This window comes from Rhinopithecus bieti, unplaced genomic scaffold, assembly GCF_001698545.2.
Source record: "Rhinopithecus bieti isolate Rb0 unplaced genomic scaffold, ASM169854v2 scaffold_13351, whole genome shotgun sequence".
In the NCBI taxonomy this organism is placed as follows: Eukaryota; Metazoa; Chordata; class Mammalia; order Primates; family Cercopithecidae; genus Rhinopithecus; species Rhinopithecus bieti.
The window spans coordinates 1,673,117-1,691,757 of record NW_016807514.1 but is presented as its reverse complement, the minus strand read 5'-3'; positions in this window follow the sequence as shown (position 1 = coordinate 1,691,757).

Genomic DNA, 18,641 nt, shown 5'->3' with positions numbered 1-18,641 from the left:
ATTCAGCACCACAGGTGTGGCCCAATTTCTAGGTAAAGACGACAGTTTGGCCTGGGAAACACACCCCTGTTGGCCTAATTTTGAGGTCCGGGGTGTTTTTTCACCGGCTCAGCTTCCCACAGATGGGTCCTGTTCCCTTTGGGGTTTCCTAAAGGCATCAGGGCCTGTTTTTCAGACTTGAGATCCAAGGCAAAGGGGCCTTTGCTCACTTTTAAAAAAATTTCTTTTTTATTGGTGCATAGTAGATGTACATAGTTTCTAGGTACACGTCAGAATTTAATACATTCATATAATTTGTAAAGATCCAATCAGCATAATTAAGGCATCCATCACCTTCAATACTGATCTTTTCTTGATGCTGAAGACATTGGGATTATTCTCTTCTGGCTGTTTGGAAAGGTACAGTAGATTACTGTGAGCTACAGTCACTTGCTGCTCTAACATCAGGGCTTATTTCGTCCATTAAACCATATATTTGTACGCATCAGTCACCCTCTCTTCATCCCCCGACTCCCTTCCCCTTCCCGGTCTCTGGTACCCACAATCTACTCTCTACCTCCATGAGATCCGCCTTTTAGCTCCCCTGTGTGAGTGAGAACATGCCGTATTCGCTTTCCTCGGCTTAGCTTACTTCACTTAACATGGTGGCCTCCAGTTCCTCCTTGCTGCTGACTTTCAAGATCTCTTTCTATGGTAGCTCCACCCACTCCCAGTAAACCCTCCGCGTCCTGATGTGCCACGAGAGGGCCGCTGTTTCCCAAATAGTGCTACGGCCCCGCTTCTCCCCTCGTTCCCTGCCCCAGGGCCTGCGTCCACTCCGCACACCAGCTCCCACCTGCTCCCAGCCTCCCCCTCCCATCTGCGCCGACTGGGTTTTGGCTTTAATTTCAGCAAACACAGGCAATTCCTCTTCCCACTGGGGATGAGAACTGGCAGAAATATTACAGCGAAGGCAGCCTCCCCAGCTCCTACCAGCCAAGGAAAAGCAAAAATCGATAGGCGTTGCTCAGGGTGTGATTAACCTCCTGAAAAGCGCAGGTTCCCTCCATCAGCCATCATCATCGTGTTGATCTCGGCCCGGAGCGTCCACAGTGCTCCTGACAATGCGAGTCTTCCCCAAACGGCATCTCTTTCATAAAGTGAGACACAGCTCCTGCAATCCAGGGAGGAGGCAGAGGGGAGTGCTCGGCCCCACACCTGGGTAAAGTCACACGGATGGAGAAACCAGTTCGTGCACTCAGTGAAAGCAATGTTCCTGATGAGTTTGAGTCAGCACCGGGAAATTAGAGCCAGAATCAACTGCAGGAAATCAACATCCTCTCGGCCCCTGTCTTCTCCTGGGCAGAGTGGGCTAGAAGGTCAGTGCTTGCTGGAACTGCCATCTCTGTGCGCAATGGTGATTGCAGTGACTGGCGTGAACAGTCTTCAAACGGGTCCTTGGCAGGGGTGGGAAAGTGGAAAGGGGGCATGCTGTCACACAGGCCCCTTATTAGGGATTTCCTTCCCTTTCCCACCTTAGAAGGATGCCAGAGATCTCGAGCTTTGGCCATGGATGGACCTGAGTGTGAGTCATGGCTCAGCCATTTGCCAGCTGTGCAAACTCAGATATGCTGCTTAAGCCGCTTCACGCTTTCGGTAAAGGGAAGGTAGATGGGGGATGAGGTATCGTACAGGGTGCATGGCCCTTAGGAGTGTCTGGTCCATAGTGAGGGCCCCGTGCATGGAAGCCATAGCAACCAGGATGTGTGCTTTCTCTGAGCAGTGGCTTTGCTCCATGGTGTCCACCGCATGTACACTAATTTCGAGGACCTGGAACTGGTTTTGAGGACCCTCCCTAGCAAGTACTTAGGAGTCTGCCACACACAGATTGAGCACAGATCCATCTCTGGCTCCATCTCACAGCTTGCCCACCGCTTTCCTTAGGCTGGTGGTTGATGTGGTCTCTATGAGCTGTGTGCATCCTCTGGTAACAGGAAAAGATTTGTCCCCCCAGGAAGGTCCCCAGCCTTCCCCCACTTGCTCTCTGTGGGGAATTCTGCCTTGGTCCTCTCTCATCCATCCCTCAGGGGTCCTGTCTTTGTGATATCAGCGTGAAGTGGAATCCGCAGAATGGCTGAAGTGGAGAAGACTGAAAATGCATTGGATGATGATAGCAGCCTCATTTACAATCACCACGACTTGGAAGCAGCCGAGATGTCCTCTGGCAGGTGATTGGAGAAATGAACTGTGGCACGTCCACACAGACCATGGAATACTATTCAGTGCTAAAAATGAGTGAGCTTCCCATCCATGAAAAGCCATAAAGGAACCAGAAATGCAGATCACCAAGTGAAAGAGGCCAGTCTGGAGAGGCTACACACCCTTTGACTCCAACTCTGTGACACTCCCAAAGAGGAAACATTATGGGGACAGTAAAAAGAGGAGTTGCTGTCATTAGGGAAGCAGGAGCTGAGGAGAGTCAGAGTGACACCGTTGAAAAATCTTCTCTGTCTTGAGACTAACAAGGCAACTTCCTTGCCAGTCACGACCCATGATCCTAAGATGGTCACAGCTAAGGAGGCAGCTTGGTACTGCCTGCAAGGACAAACTCCCAAAACAACAGAAAGCCCAGATGTCCCAATACCTATAACAATATGTGCTTTCAAGATAATTATAGATACGCTTTGATGTACTCATGTACTAGACTGTTAAGAATAGTTTTCTATAAATCAATAGTATAATCAATTTTGTCATGCTGTCTGCTCCTCCTCACAGAGTCACAGCTTGGTTTAGTCATTACATAGACAAGACCTCTATATAAGAAAAACTTAAAAGATGGTGCATTCTCTCAGGAGGTCCCCTGCTCTGTAAGAGTAGCTTTTATTTTATTTTATTTTTTTTTGAGGCGGAGTCTCGCTCTGTCGCCCGGGCTGGAGTGCAGTGGCCGGATCTCAGCTCACTGCAAGCTCCGCCTCCCGGATTTACGCCATTCTCCTGCCTCAGCCTCCGGAGCAGCTGGGACTACAGGCGCCTGCCACCTTGCCTGGCTAGTTTTCTTTTTGTATTTTTAGTAGAGACGAGGTTTCACCGTGTTAGCCAGGATGGTCTCAATCTCCTGACCTCGTGATCCGCCCGTCTCGGCCTCCCAAAGTGCTGGGATTACAGGCTTGAGCCACCGCGCCCGGCCAAGAGTAGCTTTTAATAAACGTTCTTCCTTCGCTGCACCTTGTGATTCGCCTTGAATTGCTTCCTGTGTGAGATCAGAAACCCTCTCTTGGGGTCTGGATCAAGACCCCTTTTCCGGTAACACCATGGGTTGGGGAGAGGGAGCGATGAATAGGTGGAGCACGGGAGTTTTTGGGGCAGTGAAATTCCTCCTTATCATACTATCATGGTGGGTCTATGCCATTAAACATTTGTCTAAACTCATAGGCTGTACAACACCAACAGTGAACTGTAATGTGGACTATGGACTTCGGGTGATTGATATGGTTTGACTGTGTCCCCACCCAAATCTCATCTTGAATTTCCATGTGTTGTGGGAGGGACCCAGTGGAAGGTAATTGAATCATGGGGCAGGTCTTTCCTGTGCTGTTCTCCTGATAGTGAATAAGTCTCATGAGATCTGATGGTTTTCTAAAGAGGAGTTCCCTGCACACGCTCTCTTCTCTTGTCTGCCACCATGATTGTGAGGCCTCCCCAGCCACATGGAACCGTAAGTCCAATAAACCTCTTCTGTAAATTGCCCAGTCTCAGATATGTCTTTATCAGCAGCATGAAAATGGACTAATACAGTGATAATGACATGTCAATGTAGGTTCATCAGTTGTAATAAATGTACGATTTGGTGGGGGATATTAATAGTTGGGGAGGCTGTGTGTGTGGGGGGGGACAGAGAGCACATGGGACTCTCTCTACCTTCTGTTGGATTTTGCTGTGAGCCTAAAACTGCTCTAAACATATATAAAGTCCATTTACAAAAGTATCTGAGAGGCTAAATCCATCTCTATAAGAAATATGAAGAAAGAAGTAGCGGGGGAGATGCAAAAGGTGACTGGGGTCGGGGTATTAGAGAGGATTTCTGGAATTTGCCCTGTGAGAGGCTCTGAGACAGATATAGGAGGAACAGAATTAGGGAAGGGAGAAAAGAAATATGGCTGTGGGCTGTAAATTAGATCCGTGCTGAGGCAGGAGGATTGCTTTAGGCCAGGAGTTTGAGCTAGCCTGGGCAACATAGCAAGACCTTATCTCTACGAAAAAAACAAGAAAACAAACAAAACCAAAAAAAGGAGGGCATGGTGGCACATGCCTGTAGTCCCAGCTACTCAAGGGGCTGAGTGGGGAGGATTGCTTGAGCCCAGGTCAAGGCTGCAGTGAGCTGAGATCATGCCACTGCACTCCTGCCTGGGCCACAGAGTGAGACTCTGTCTTGAAAAAAAAAAAAAGTTAGAGACATGATCATTTTCCTGAAGAGATTCAAGGACAGCTTAGTGCTACCTTTGATGCTGTATTCTATTTTTTTTTTTTTTTTTTTTTTTTTTGAGATGGAGTCTCACTCCATTGCTCAGGCTGGAGTGCAGTGGCACTATCTCGGCTCACTGCAAGCTCCAACCTCCCAGCTGGTTCACGCCATTCTTCCTGCCTCGGCCTCCCCGAGAGCTGGGACTAGCAGGTGTCCACCACCACACTGATATTTTTTGTATTTTTAGTCAGAGATGGGTTCCCGTGTTAGACCGGATTGGCCTCGATCTCCTGAGACCTCGTGATCCGCCCCCTCGCCTCCCCAAAGTGCTGGGATTACAGGCATGGAGCATTTGACCCAGCCTGTGGCATCTACGACTGGGTTAAAAATACACATTCCAGCGCTGTAACCGAAGAAAAGCTTCATAGTGGTCAAAAACGACATCTAGAAGTGTATTTCTCCTGAATGTAACGGTCCAAACACAGCTCCACCAGTGGCAAGGAGCCAGTGTCCTTTCTCTTGCTGCCCTGCTGTGCTTCAACAGGTGAGCTTCTGTCTCTTGAGTCCAGCGTGCTCTCTGGCCTCCAGCCATCAGTTTCCATACTCCAGCAGGTGGCCAAGTGGGAAGAAGAAGGGGAAGCTATGCCTTTCACTTTAGGAACCATGGCCTAGTGCTGCTCAATCACCCTGCTCACCTGTGTTGGGACCCAGAATCAGTCACATGGCCAGCATATTGCCGTGAGGAATATTGGGAAACGTGTAGCCCTTTGGCTACTTCTGCTGATGACCATCAAAGAACCGCGTACTACAAAAGGTGGGTTCCTGATCATCCTAGTTGGAATGCTGTGCAAATGACCATATTCCCTGGGGCTTAAACACACACATTTATTTCACACAGTCCTGGAGGCTGGAGACCCAAGGATCAAGGTGCTGGCAGGCTCTGGTCGTCTGGTAAGAGCGCTTGCAGACGGCCACTTGTTGTTGGTATCCCGAGAGAGAGAGAGAGAGAAGAGATCGCAGAGAGAGAGACAGAGAGACAGAGAGACCATAACAGGGAGGAGAGGGAGAAGAGAAGAGAGATGGCGTAGGGAGAGAGAACGAGAGAAGAGAGAGGCAGGGGAGGGATAGAGAGAGAGGAGGCAGGGAGGGATAGAGAGGCAGGAGGGATGAGGGGGGAAGGAGAGAGAGGCGGGGAGGACGAGAGGCTAGGAGAGAGAGAGAGAAAGAGCAGAGAGAGAAAGAGGCAGGAAGAGAGAGAGAGAGAGAGAACAAGCTCTCTTGAGTCTCTTATCAGGGCATTAATCCCATCTTGAGAAGTCCCTGCTCATGGCCTAATCAATCATCTCCCAAATGCCTCACCTCCCAACACTATCACCTTGGGGGGTGAGGATTTCAGCACATGAATTTGGAGGGGACACAGACATTTGGTGTGCAGAGGCTGCCACCATGCCTCTCTGTCCCCATCCCTTTCCTGACACCTTAGGGTGTGTGCCCACACAGGCAACCGATGTCCTTTAGCATCTTTCCCCAGGAGCCCCCGAGCCCCCTTCCCTCTCACTTTATTACGCTCCTATCCATACAGGTTTGGGCAGGAGAACAGGAGCCACACTCAGTATTCAGAGGAAAGAGAGACAGAGAGAGCGCGAGCGAGAGAAATGGACTTAATCCAGGAAATCAGAGGCTCACCTGGACATTGGAAGGGAGCAGTGAAGGTCAGTTTTAGGAAACTCAGAAGTGCAGAGATGACGAGGAAGCCCTGAAGATGCCCCTGGCAGGCCGCAGTGCCCAGTGAGCCATTCCCAGGGAATGCCTGGGAACTGCCAGAGGCTGACGAGCCTGGAACCACAGCGGGAGGGGACCTGGGAAACTGGGGAGAACGTGGAGGTGATGGGATGATGCTGAGTTGAAACGGACAACCCAGTCCAGGCTTCTCAGCCCAGCAGAGCGGCTGGCTCATTTGCGGGGTTTGTTACCAACCAAGCGTTTTCAGGGAGTTGAAAATGGCTCATTATCCCTCCTAGATAATGTTGCCCTTGGTAGAGTATTTGGTGCTTTGACCCGGACATGACTCCTCCTGAGGGCATGACAATATGTTTTTTTTCTTTTCAACTTTTACTTTAAGTTCCAGGGTACATGTGCAGGATGTGCAGGTTTGTTGCATAGGTAGATCTGTGCCACGGTGGTTTGCTTTGAAGCAGGGAGTGGTGGGTGCGTAGGACGGACAGCAGGGTTCTCGCCTTCTTCTCCACTTCGGGCAAGGCCAGCTCCGCCCTGCTCCAGCCTCTCCTAGCTCTGCCCCCAGCCCCCCACTCAGCACTTGGCTTCTGCAATCACCTCCCCTCTCCGGTCTCTCCGGGTATGGCCCCTGTCTGGGTCACTCCCATCAGCATTCATCCTCTTCTCCAGGCATGGGAGGCCTCTGTGACCCCGTGCTCCTGAACACTGCTGCCCTATTTCTCTGCTCTCTTTTGCAACCAGTCCTCAGAAGAGCTAGCTGCCCCCCTGCCTCTCCTCCCGCCCCTCTGCTGAGGCTGTGTCTTGGCCATCCAACCCCCCTGCCACAGCAGGGGGCCGGCCTCTGTCCTCCTCTTCTGTCTCCTCTTCGTCGCTTTTCTCATGCTTGGCCCTTCGTCCCTTCTCTCCTGGGCTCCCGGGACCTCCCTGCTCATGGGTTTCTTCCCACCCCTGTCTCTTTCTCAGCATTCTGGTCCTCTTCTCGGCATCTGTTTTCAGTCTGTCCCTCTGCCTTGTGACTTTCCAGTACACGTGAGTACACAGGATGTATTCCCCAAACCGCTGAGGCCGGGCTTAGCCAGGTGACCTGCTTTGGCCAAGGACGTCTTGGCAGCGCTGCACAAGCAGAGGTCTCAGCTGTGCTCCTGCGGAGGGACTCATCCCCTGGGGCTCCTGTCACCTGCCTGGGGAGAATGTGCCCCAGGCATAGCCCTTCCAGAGAGTGTGGAATCCCGGGGAGGCCCAGATGATCCACAGCCAGACGCTGGCCGAGGTTGAGAAACTGGCACTTGGTTGATGTCAGCCACCGAGTTTCGAGTTTCGGAGTGGCTTGTCAGACAGCAGCATTGTACGATGGCCGAATCATCCATGAAGCAGCTGAATTTCATTTTTATTTGCTGTTACAGCAGCATAACTTTGCTGATCTGGTCTGTGACAAAATAACTTTTTCCTCTGCCAGTCTTTCTCTTTTCATTAAAAAAAAAAAGTAGAGTCATTATTTACTCCTCCTCCACTCCCTCTCCACTCCCGTCTCTACATCACAGTAGGTCCCGAGTTTCTGTCTCCACTGCCACCGCCACCCTGGCCTACGCCTGCACCTGCTCCTGCCTGGACGGTGTTACAGCCCCCGGCGGTGGTGTCTCCGCTGCCACCCAGGGCGATGCTGATGCTGGGTGAAATGCTTCTGCACACTCCCTGCCTGCATCCCCCAGGCCTCCTGGCTTCTTGTCGCTCTCCCCTCACACCCACCCCACTCCTCTTCCCTATTTCCATTTGCACACGGCGCCCACCTCACTCTGCCTGGAAGCTCTCTCTGCTTCGGCACTGCCCACGGCTGGCTCCTCCTTATTGGCTCCTTTCCCACAGGCCACACCCTGGAGAGAACTGTGGTTCCACCAATAAAACCGGAATCTGGACCTAGGAAGGAGAGACTTCATTCAAAAGGATGACTGCAAAGAAGAGTGGTTGACTGCAGTGGGGAAGGGGCTAGGGGCTATTGCAATGAGGGAGGGGACCATTGCTTGGGGGAGGGGACTTGCAGTGGGGAGGGGACTTCTGCTTTAGGGGAGGGAACTATTGCAGTCGGGGAGGGGACTGTTGACGTGGAGATAGTGGAGTCTTGCAGTGGGGATGGGGCTACTGAATGGGGAGGGGACCATAAAATAAGGAGAATGATGTGTATCAAAAGTAAAAGTTCCTCTTCAAAGTTTCCCTTCTTGTTAAAGAATAAATCATAAGTGTTAGAAATAATAGTTTCTTTTAAAGACTTACTTCCTTCAAGCCTCCTTACTTTGTGCTAATAACTCTTCGTTGGGCCCTGTCCTGTGTAGCTGTTAAACATGCTCACAGGCACATGGTACATCCTATGTCCTTGTACCATGACCAAAGCATTTGTGCTGGACCTGCTCACGGGCACGTTCCAGCTCGCAGCCTACGCCCCTTCCCTGTTTGGCATAAGCAACTTCCTCTTTTCCTTTGTTTTTCCATTACTTTTACGTATTTAAAAAAGTTTTAAACTGTTAGCCAATCAGGTTTTAGTTTAGATTGTGCAGTCTGGCTCCAGCCAATAGAGACAGGATACAGTAGCAGGGACAAACTGTGTCAGGGATAAAAATTACTTCCCTCCTTTGTTCAGGTGTGCTCTTGCCATTGTTCCATCAGTGATGAGCACCCTTTCTGCAGAAAGTAAAAAATGGTCTTGCTGAGAAAATTAAATTTATGTTCAAGTGCTATTTCTTTGTTGCACTGGGGAACAAGCATTCTGTTTCTAAATAAACGTTTTTACATATAACAATGTGACCATAAGCTCTGCGAGCTCTCAAGAGTTTGGCAGAAGAGGTTTTCTTTCAGTGTGGAGTAAACAAGGCTGGGCCATTCTTCTATCTCCAGTTCCCAGCCCGAAGGCTGACCCAGCATAGGCACTCACTAAATGTTTGCTGAGTGAGTGAATGGGTGGATGTTCACGGTCTTGGGCCGCATGGTGGAAAGGACAGGCCTGGCTGGGAATGAAGTGTGGTCGCAGCAGAGGTCACAGGCTCTTGGGACTGCTCTCCCAGCCTGAATGCCAGGGTCCTGTGTGAGTGCAGCCGAGGCCGTGGGCTCTTGGGACTGCTCTACTAGCCTGAGTGCCAGGGTCCTATGTGAGTGCGGCAGAGGCCACAGGCTCTTGGGACTACTCTACCAGCCTGAGTGTGAGGGTCCTATGTGAGTGCGGCAGAGGCTGTGGGCTCTTGGGACTGCTCTACCGGCCTGAGTGCCAGGGTCCCGCTACCTGGAGTCCAATCAGGCCCTGGCTGTCAGAAAAGCTCTCAGCGAAATCCCAGCTGGAGGGGCTTAGCGGGGCTGAGAAAGAACTTCCTGGTAAGGAAGATCAGAGCTGGGATTGAGGAACTGGGGAATTCCCTCCTCCAAGGATAACTTGAGGAACTCAAAGCGGACTGGGAGAGAAGTTTAGGGCACATGACATTGAGCTCCTGGCCTCAGTTTGCCCATCTGGAAATCGGTGGTATGACGTTTAAAGGAGGATCTTTCTCCTCACTGACTGCTTCTGGGTCCAGTGTGGCTGGGAAGGGTGTCCCTGGCCACCTCGCTTTTTGTCCTGGTCAGAGTCTGCAGGGTTCCTCATTTCATTTTCTCCCAATATAACAAAGTAGGGGGCCTGGGACCTTGGACCAGCATGATACAGACTCATTGGATTCTGGAATCCTTGCTTCCTCCATCCCAGGATCTCTGCTCTATCTCCCATGCTGTAGGCATCCATGCTGTGTCCTGCAACGTGGTTTATATTTTAACTTTCTCTGCCTCTTCTCCTCTGACTTTGTCACTTTTGGAGGGCAGGGGCTGTGTGTGAGCTAGGCTCACAGTGGCTCAAGACAGAGCCTTGTATTCAGTAGGTGCTTAGTATGCGTGCGTAGATTCTGTTTGATCAAAACCGCATGTTCAGTCTGTAAGCCAGAACAGTGAGAAGTGGGTTGTGTGCAGGCAGGATGTGCTTATACTGTCAGTAGGGGTTGACGGGGCAGGAGTCTGTGGGGGTCTTGATTACATCTGAGCTCCTTCTTTCTCCTTAGTTCTTTAGGGGTATAATTTGATACCCAGACACTTAGCTGACACCTCCTGTGGTCACCCTCTCAGTGTGGGGCGTGGGAGGGACTGAAAGGATTCAGCCACGATAATCCATATTCTGTCATCCCCAGCCTCGAGGGGCAGATGCATTACCCACAGTTTGCAGATGAGGAATTGGAGGCTCAGAAAAGCTTTAGAAACTGGGCCAAAGCCACATGGCCAGTGTGTGTTTGGAGCAAGATTTGAACTCTCTCTTCAAGTCCCTGTGCCTGCTTGTGTGTGTGTGCGTTCACGGGTGTGCACCCACACGGACGTGTGTACGCGCATGCACGAGCATGAACGTGTGCATGCATGTGTGTACCTGGATGTGTCTCTAAACCACACTACCTGCCACGGTATGTCCCTCCCCGAGTGGCCAGCCTGGCTGTGTGGGCACCAGCGTGGATTAGGATATCCCAGGAAGCCCCTGGATCCAGGGCCATGAGGAAACTCTGGAGGGAATTCTTTCGGACAGGAAGCCCTCGGAGCAGAAGGAGCTTGGCAGGAAGAGGTTGTGCCCTCCTTGCATGTTGAGCCTCCTTTTCCCCCACTGCCCCAGGCCCTGGCATGTGTAAAGTCCCCCTCCCCAGCTCCTGAGTGACCTATAGCTACTGCCGGGCCTCTGACCTGGTGTCCCAGTTCACCACCTCTCAGGAGGCCTGGGTCCTCCCAGTGCCACTCCAGGCACGGAGGCGGGACAGCCTGGGGTCTGCAGGGGCTCTCCAGCGGTCTCCTCTACCCGGACACCATCCTAACCAAGCCCTTCCTTCCACCCTGTGCTGTTTGTTACTTTGTGTCCTTCAACGTGGGACTAAGCTGGCTGAGGAGGACAGAGGTTGGGGGTCACCAATTCCAAGCTCTGAGAAGCCAGCTGGGTGGAAGCAGGTGGCCCCTGGTGTGTCTCTCACAACACCTCCCTCCCCAGCCCCAGGGTGACCTGATTATTTCGATTTCAGCCCCTCCCACACCCCACACTGGGAGGGTGACCACAGGAGGTGTCTGCCAAGTGTCTGGGTATCAAATTATACCCCTAAAGGACCAAGGAGAAAGAAGGAGCTCAGATGCAATAAAGACCCCCATAGACTCCTGCCCAGTCAACCACTACTGACAGTATAAGCGCCTCCTAATAATACAGAGCCTTGTATCATTTGGGTCCAGAACATTCATCCACCCAACCCCTGGGGGCTGAATCCCAGCCTGGTCCTCCGCTTCTCCAGACCTGAGGGGGAAAGCCTGGTCTTCTCTCTACCTTTCCCCACCAACCGAACATCTTAAATCACCCTTGTTTATTTGGCTAATTGAGGAGGAGGAACGACAGCAATGAGTCGCGCAGGTCGGTGAGTTTCTCTGAGACGTTAATATTCTGATTCTGAGAGGGATCTGTCTGAATTCCTCAGTTACAGATAATACAATTATATTTCTAAATTCTTCCCCTAAATTAGTACAGATGGTTAAAATACTCTCACTTTTAATTAATCATTGGAACAATAGTCTTATGAATACAAATGAATCATTGTCCCCTTCTACAGATGGCAGGGGAGGGGCGGGGGAAGGGCAGCCGCAGATTTGCCCGTGGTCCTGTCCCTGAAGGTCGAAGGTTGTGGGGCCCCAGCGGGGTGGCAGGGCTGGGCCTCAGTGAGATTTGGGAGTTGTAGCCCCCGGGGGTAGAAACAGGGGCCCCCCAGCCCATTCTTTTTAGTCCTGCCTCTCTTTGTTTTTTGAGACAGGGTCTCACTCTGTCACCTAGGCTGGAGTGCAGTGGTGCTATCTCGGCTCACTGCCACCTCTGCCTCCTGGGTTCAAGCGATTCTCGTGCCTCAGCCTCCCAAGTAGCTGGGACCACAGGCACACCCCACCCCACCAGGCTAATTTTTGTATTTTCAGTAGAGATGGGGTTTTACCATGTTGGCCAGGCTGGTAGCGACCTCCTGACCTCAGGTGAACTGCTGAACTCCTGAAGTCTGCCTCGGCCTCTCAAAGTGCTGGGATTACAGGCATGAGCCACCACGTCCCGCCGGTCCTGCCTCTTAAATCCTGTTAGCTTTTGGTTGTGACTTTTGTTTTCCAGGCGGGACTGAGAGAGCTGCCCTCTGCCTGAGGAGCCCTGGGCTGTCCCAGGAGCCCTTTCGGTTGAGGAGAGGAGTTTGGAAAGGAAAGATCTTAGTCTTTCAAGCAGGATGCCATGTCTCTGTCCTCTCCTTCCGGATCTGGTTAGGAACTCCCTCATCCTCCTTCCAGGCTCAGCCCCAGTGTTCCCTCTGTTGTGAGCCTGGCATGACCTCTCAGGCAGCTTTCTTCGCATTTTCCTGTGTGTGTGTGCATGGGCGCACATGCGCCTGTGTGCGTGGCTGTGTGCTTTCTGGAGGGTGTGTTGGGTGCCATTACTGAGATGTGACCGTTGTTGTGAGTCAGTCTATCCCACAGGCAGCTCCGAGTCTTCTTTTGTGTCCCTAGATTCCAGCGCAGGGCTGGCCTTGGATGAGGTCAAGCACCATTGAAATCACTGTGCTTTAAAATTCAAAACCAAATTCAATCCTGGACTTCATACAAATTAAAAACTTTTGTGCATCAATGAATACTACCAACAGAATGAAAAGCAACCCATGGACTGGGAGGAAACACCGGTAAATCATATATCTAATAAAGAGCTAATATCCAGAATATTTAAAGACCTATAGTTCAACAACAAAAACAAACAGGCCAATTCAAAGACGAACAAAGGACTTCAACAGACATTTCTTCAAAGAATATACACAAATGGCCAAGAAGCACATGCAAAATGCTCAACATTGCTAGTCATTAGCAAAATGCAAATCAAAACCACAGTGTGATACCACTTCACACCCATTAGGATGGCTATTTAAAAACAACAAACAGACTGAGCGCTGTGGCTCAGGCCTGTAATCCCAGAACTTGGGAGGCCAAGCTGGGAGGATCACCTGAGGTCAGGAGTTTGAGACCAGCCTGGCCAACATGGTGAAACCCTGTCTCTATTAAAAGTACAAAAATTAGCCGGGCCTGGTGGCAGCACCTGTAGCCCCAGCTACTCAGGAGGCTGACGAGGAGAATCGCTTGAACCCAGGAGGCAGAGGTTGCAGTGAGCTGAGATCACGCCATTGCACTCCAGCCTGGGCAACAGGGTGAGACTCGGTCTCAAAAATCAATAAATAAAAAAATAAAATAATAAAAACAACAAACAGAAAATAACAAGTGTTGGCAAAGATGTGAAGAAATCAGTACCCTTGTGCGTTACTGCTGGGAAAGAAAAATGGTTCAGCTGCTGTGGAAGACAGTATGGCAGCTCCTCAAAAATTAAAAACAGAATTACCCTATTATCCAGCAGTGGCACTTCTGGGTACATGCCTCAAAAGAGCTGAAAGCAGGGGCTGAAACAGGTATCTGCACACCCATGTTCATAGCAGCCTTGTTCACAAGAGCCAAAAGGTAGGCAACCCATGTGTCCACTGATGGGTGAATGGGTAAATGAAACGTGGTCTACCCACACAGTGGAATGTTATTCAGTCTTAAAAAGGAAGGAGATCCTGACACAAGGGTCAACACAGATGAACCCTGAGGACAATGTATGTGCACAATGTAAGCCAGCCACAACAGGACAAATACGGTACAATCCCACTTATATGAGGTTCCTACAGTCATCAAATTCAGAGAGACAGAAAGCCTAGTGGTGGGTGCCAGGGGCTGAGGGAGGGGGAATGGGGAGTGAGTGTTGGATGGGGACAGAGGTTCATCTTGGGAAGAGGAAGGAAGTTCTGCAGATGGGTGGTGGTGTTGGTTGCGTGACTCTGTGAAAGTGCTTAATGCCACTGAAGTGGCCACTTAAAAATGGTTCCCATGGTGTAGGGGAGAAAAAATTCCTCCTCTGCTCTGTTAGGGTCTTTATTTGGGCCTAAGAATTAAACTGACTTAAGACAGATTAACAGCAGAAAAGAAAACAAATTTTATATGTACATGGAAATCTCAAAAGAAAATGAAGAGGCGGGGCGCGGTGACTCATGCCTGAATCCCAACACTTTGGGAGGCCGAGGTGGGCAGATCACTTGAGGTCAGTTGTTAGAGACCAGCCTGGCCAACATGGAGAAACCCCATATCTACTAAAAATACAACAACCAGCCGGGTGTGGGGGTGGCGCTTGTAATCCCAGCTACTCAGGAGGCTGAGGCAGGAGAATTGCTTGAACCTGGGAGGTGGAGTTTGCAGTGAGTCGAGATTGTGCCACTGCACCCCAGCCTCGGTGACAGAGCGAGACTCCATCCAAAAAAAAAAAAAAAAAAAAGAGAAAGAAGAAAAATACAATGAAGACATGAAGTGACCAGAACAGAGAGCTTATCCACCTTTTAGACAAAGAAGTTTGTGAGAAAATGACCAGACAAAGAGGTTTGGGCTAGGGGCAGTAAAGTGGGGAAGTGAGAGGAGCTGGGTTGCAGGGGGCTCTGGAAGATAGGGGTTATTTGGTAGGCTGGTTTGTAGGTTCATTTCAGCACCGAGTCCCAGTCTCTGGTGATGGGGGCGCTCTTCTCTTCCTGGTAACAGGGAGGGCACCTTTCTCAGGGAGATGTTATGACCTGCTTTTAGGTAGAAAAGGGGTGGCCAGAGAGGCCTTCTTGCACCTGCTGTTTCCCAAGTGTCTTCAGCTCAAAATAACCCATGTGCCAAAGGGGCATATTTTGGGGTGGTGTGTCCTGACCTCTTTCAATGGTAAGTTTTGTGTTTTGCATATTTTACCATATATTTTTTTTAAAAAAGCCAAGTTCTCTTGGCCAGACGGCCTAACACTGGACATCGGTCAGGTTGGCATCCCCTGGCCTGGAACTCGCTCAGTGGAGGGCGAAAGTAGAGGCTGTCAAAGAAAATGGGAGTCATTAAAGTGCTAAAATAACATTTTTTTTTTTTTTTGAGACAGAGTCAGGCTGGAGTGCAGGGGTGCAACCTTGGGTCACTGCAACCTCTGCCTCCCGGGTTCAAGGAATTCTCCTGCCTCAGTCTCCTGAACAACTGTGACTACAGATGCACGCCACCATGCCCAGCTAATTTTTGTATTTTTCGTAGCGACAGGGTTTCACCATATTGGTAGGCTGGTCTTGAACTCCTGACCTCGTGATCCACCCACCTCGGCCTCCAAAGTGCTGTGATTACAGACTTGAGCCTCCATGCCCAGCCTAAAATCGGATTTATTTGGGACCATTACAATGGGAGAAAGGGAATTTTAGTGTAGAACTGAGCTCTATTTTTTTTTTTTTTTTTTTTGAGACAGTCTCACTCTGTCGCCCGGGCTGGAGCGCAGTGATGCAATCTCAGCTCCTTGTCACCTCTGCCTCCTGGGTTCAAGCGATCTCTATTCTCAGCCTCATGAGTAGCTGGGATTACAGGTGCACCCCACTGCTTGACTAATTTATTTATTTATTTATTTTTTTGGTATTTTTAGGAGAGATGGGGTTTCACCATGTTGGCCAGGCTGATCTCAAACTCCTAACCTCAGGTGATCTGCCCACGTCAGCCTCCCAAAGTGCTGGGATTACATGTGTGAGCCACTGCGTCTGGCCCCGAGCTTGATTTTGAACACAGCACAGGCAAGTGAGGATTTACAGCTAAGGAGAAGGGTGGGGTCTGTGGATGGAAAATGACTAAGAGGAAACCTTGGGAACCGGGGGGATTCTGGCTCAACCCACCTAATAGGATTCTTGCTGAAGTTAGGCCAGGTGATCAGACTTCGCCTGGGGGATGTGGAGGATGAGGAACCCGATCAGATGTAGATGGTGGGAGCAGTCTCGCTCACCTGGCTTAACAGAGTTTTTGCTGAAACTGGGTGAGCCCATGTAAAGGTGAAGGACTGATGTAAAGGTCAGGCCTAGAGGGCTGAGAGGAGCCAGAGCAAAATCAGGTCCAGGAGAGGACTTGTCAAAGACCGGGCGCTTGAAACAGACTTTCCTGCTGCAGCCCAGGTCAGCCTAAATGCGCCTACCCGGGGGGAGGTCCCACTGATGCGTTCAGGCTCACGGCTGACACCGCCGTTACTGACACTTCCCCTTGGTAATTGGTCCCATCAACAAGTTCCTCCGTCTGGTAAGGCCTGAGTCTTTAGCCGGGGCTCTCAGAGCCTCACTCCCGGCAGTGCCTAGTTCGGCTGTTGTCTGCTCTTCAGGGCCTGTGTGGCCAAGGGCAGCCGTGGCTGCATTTTTTTTTTTTTTTTTGAGACGGAGTCTCGCTCTGTCGTCCAGGCTGGATGGAGTGTAGTGGCCGGATCTCGGCTCACTGCAAGCTCCGCCTCCTGGGTTTACGCCATTCTCCTGCCTCAGCCTCCTGAGTAGCTGGGACTACAGGCGCCCGCCACCTCGCCCGGCTAGTGTTTTTTTTGTATTTTTTAGTAGAGACGGGGTTTCACCGTGTTAGCCAGGATGGTCTCGATCTCCTGACCTCGTGATCCACCCGTCTCGGCTTCCCAAAGTGCTGGGATTACAGCTTGAGCCACCGTGCCCGGCCCGTGGCTGCATTTTATAGGCCCAGGGCTGAGCTTTGGCCACATGCAGTGAAAGCATTGGAAAGGCTGAGGATTCAGAAGGTTGAGATTGGCCTCAGCTGGGAGACAGTGCTGTGCTGGTGATGCTCAACAACCGACTCTGATAAAATGCACAGACGTCATTACTGATAGAAAGGATATAAAGCAGCCGGGCGTGGTGGATCATGGCACTTTGGGAGGCCGAGTCGGGCAGATCACGAGGTCAGGAGATCGAGACCATCCTGGCTCACACGGTGAAACCCCGTCTCCACTAAAAATTCAAAAAATTAGCCGGGCGTGGTGGCGGGCACCTGTAGTCCCAGCTACTCGGAAGGCTGAGGCAGGAGAATGGCGTGAACCTGGGGGGCAGAGCATGCAGTGAGCCGAGATTGGGCCACTGCACTCCAGCCTGGGTGACAGAAGAAGACCCTGTCTCAAAAAAAAAAAAAGAAAGAAAGAAAGAAAGAAAGGATATAAAGCACACAGTTGACATTAAGATCTACAATACTGTGTATTTTAAATTCCATATGATGGATTCTCAAAGGTGGCTTTTGTTGATTTTTTTGTCAAACTCTTGTATCTGTTGTCAAGGCTTGCAACTGATGAACAAGTATAGTTCTAACATGAATGTCAGTTTGTATTTTTGTTTGTATTAATGAATAAGACAGAAATGAAACAACAGAGACATATGTCTAAACATCATCATTTTGTCAATTATATGAGTGATTGTTTGCTGAATTGGATAGTTTTCAAATACTCAAAGAATATTTCCTTATTTTTTTGTGCTCATCACAGTGCAATGAATGGCCAGAAACACAGCAATGTACTTTAAAGTTTCGTCCTCATTATGAGCAATTTCTCTCTTTTCTAAGACTAGGCGATCCATGGAACAGTAAATCTAACCTTGATTGACAGTGTTTGCCTACTACTTCCGTGGTGTAAACACTGCAACTATGGCTGATTGGAGCCCAGGACTGTGCCATCACCGAAGGAGCGCTGAGAAGGGACTGGTGGTGCCACCACACACTCCCCACCGTGCAGCTGCTGCAGACATGAGCCATCTGGCGTACACGGTATGCAGTCAGATGCAGTCAAATGACGGGGAAGTGATGAATTGTGAGTACTTAATATGTTCATTTTTATAATTTACTTAATTGAAAGTTTATATAGTTTAATTTTTAATAATGGCTGTGTTTAACTACTGGCTCCTAAAATTCCTGAAAATTTAACATGAGCGCTTGCCAGGTGGAGGGCCATGCACACTGCAGAAGGCTGGTGGCCTCTGTAGTGCCCAGGAGATGCATGTACAGCCGGGCCCTGAGGTGTGCACAGGCACAGCCCTCCTGCTGCTGGGTCCTGAGCTCACCAGGAAGAGCGTCCTGACCCTGGGCTCCTCAGGCTGAGGGGCTCGGTTCCCAGGTCTGCTCAAAACCGCATGTGGTTTCAGGGCCCTGGGCAGTGGAATACTTTTGCCCAATCCTGCTGCCATCTTTAAACAAGGAATGGGGGAAAGGATACTTTCCTACAGATCACATTCTGAATATTTGGGAAACTTGGGTTGGATGCAGTGGCTCATGCCTGTAATCCCAGCACTTTGGGGAGGCGAAGTGGGTGAATCAGTTGAGGCCAAGAGTTCAAGACTAGCCTGGCCAACATGGTGAAACCCTGTGTCTACCAAAAAAGACAAAAATTGGCCAGGTGTCGTGGTGCAGGCCTATAATCCCAGCTACTGAGGAGGCTGAGGCAGGATAATTGCTTGAACCCAGGAGGCAGAGGTTGCAGTGAGCCAAGACCAAGCCACTGCACTCCAGCCTGGGTGACAGAGTGAGATCCTGTCTCAAAAAAAAA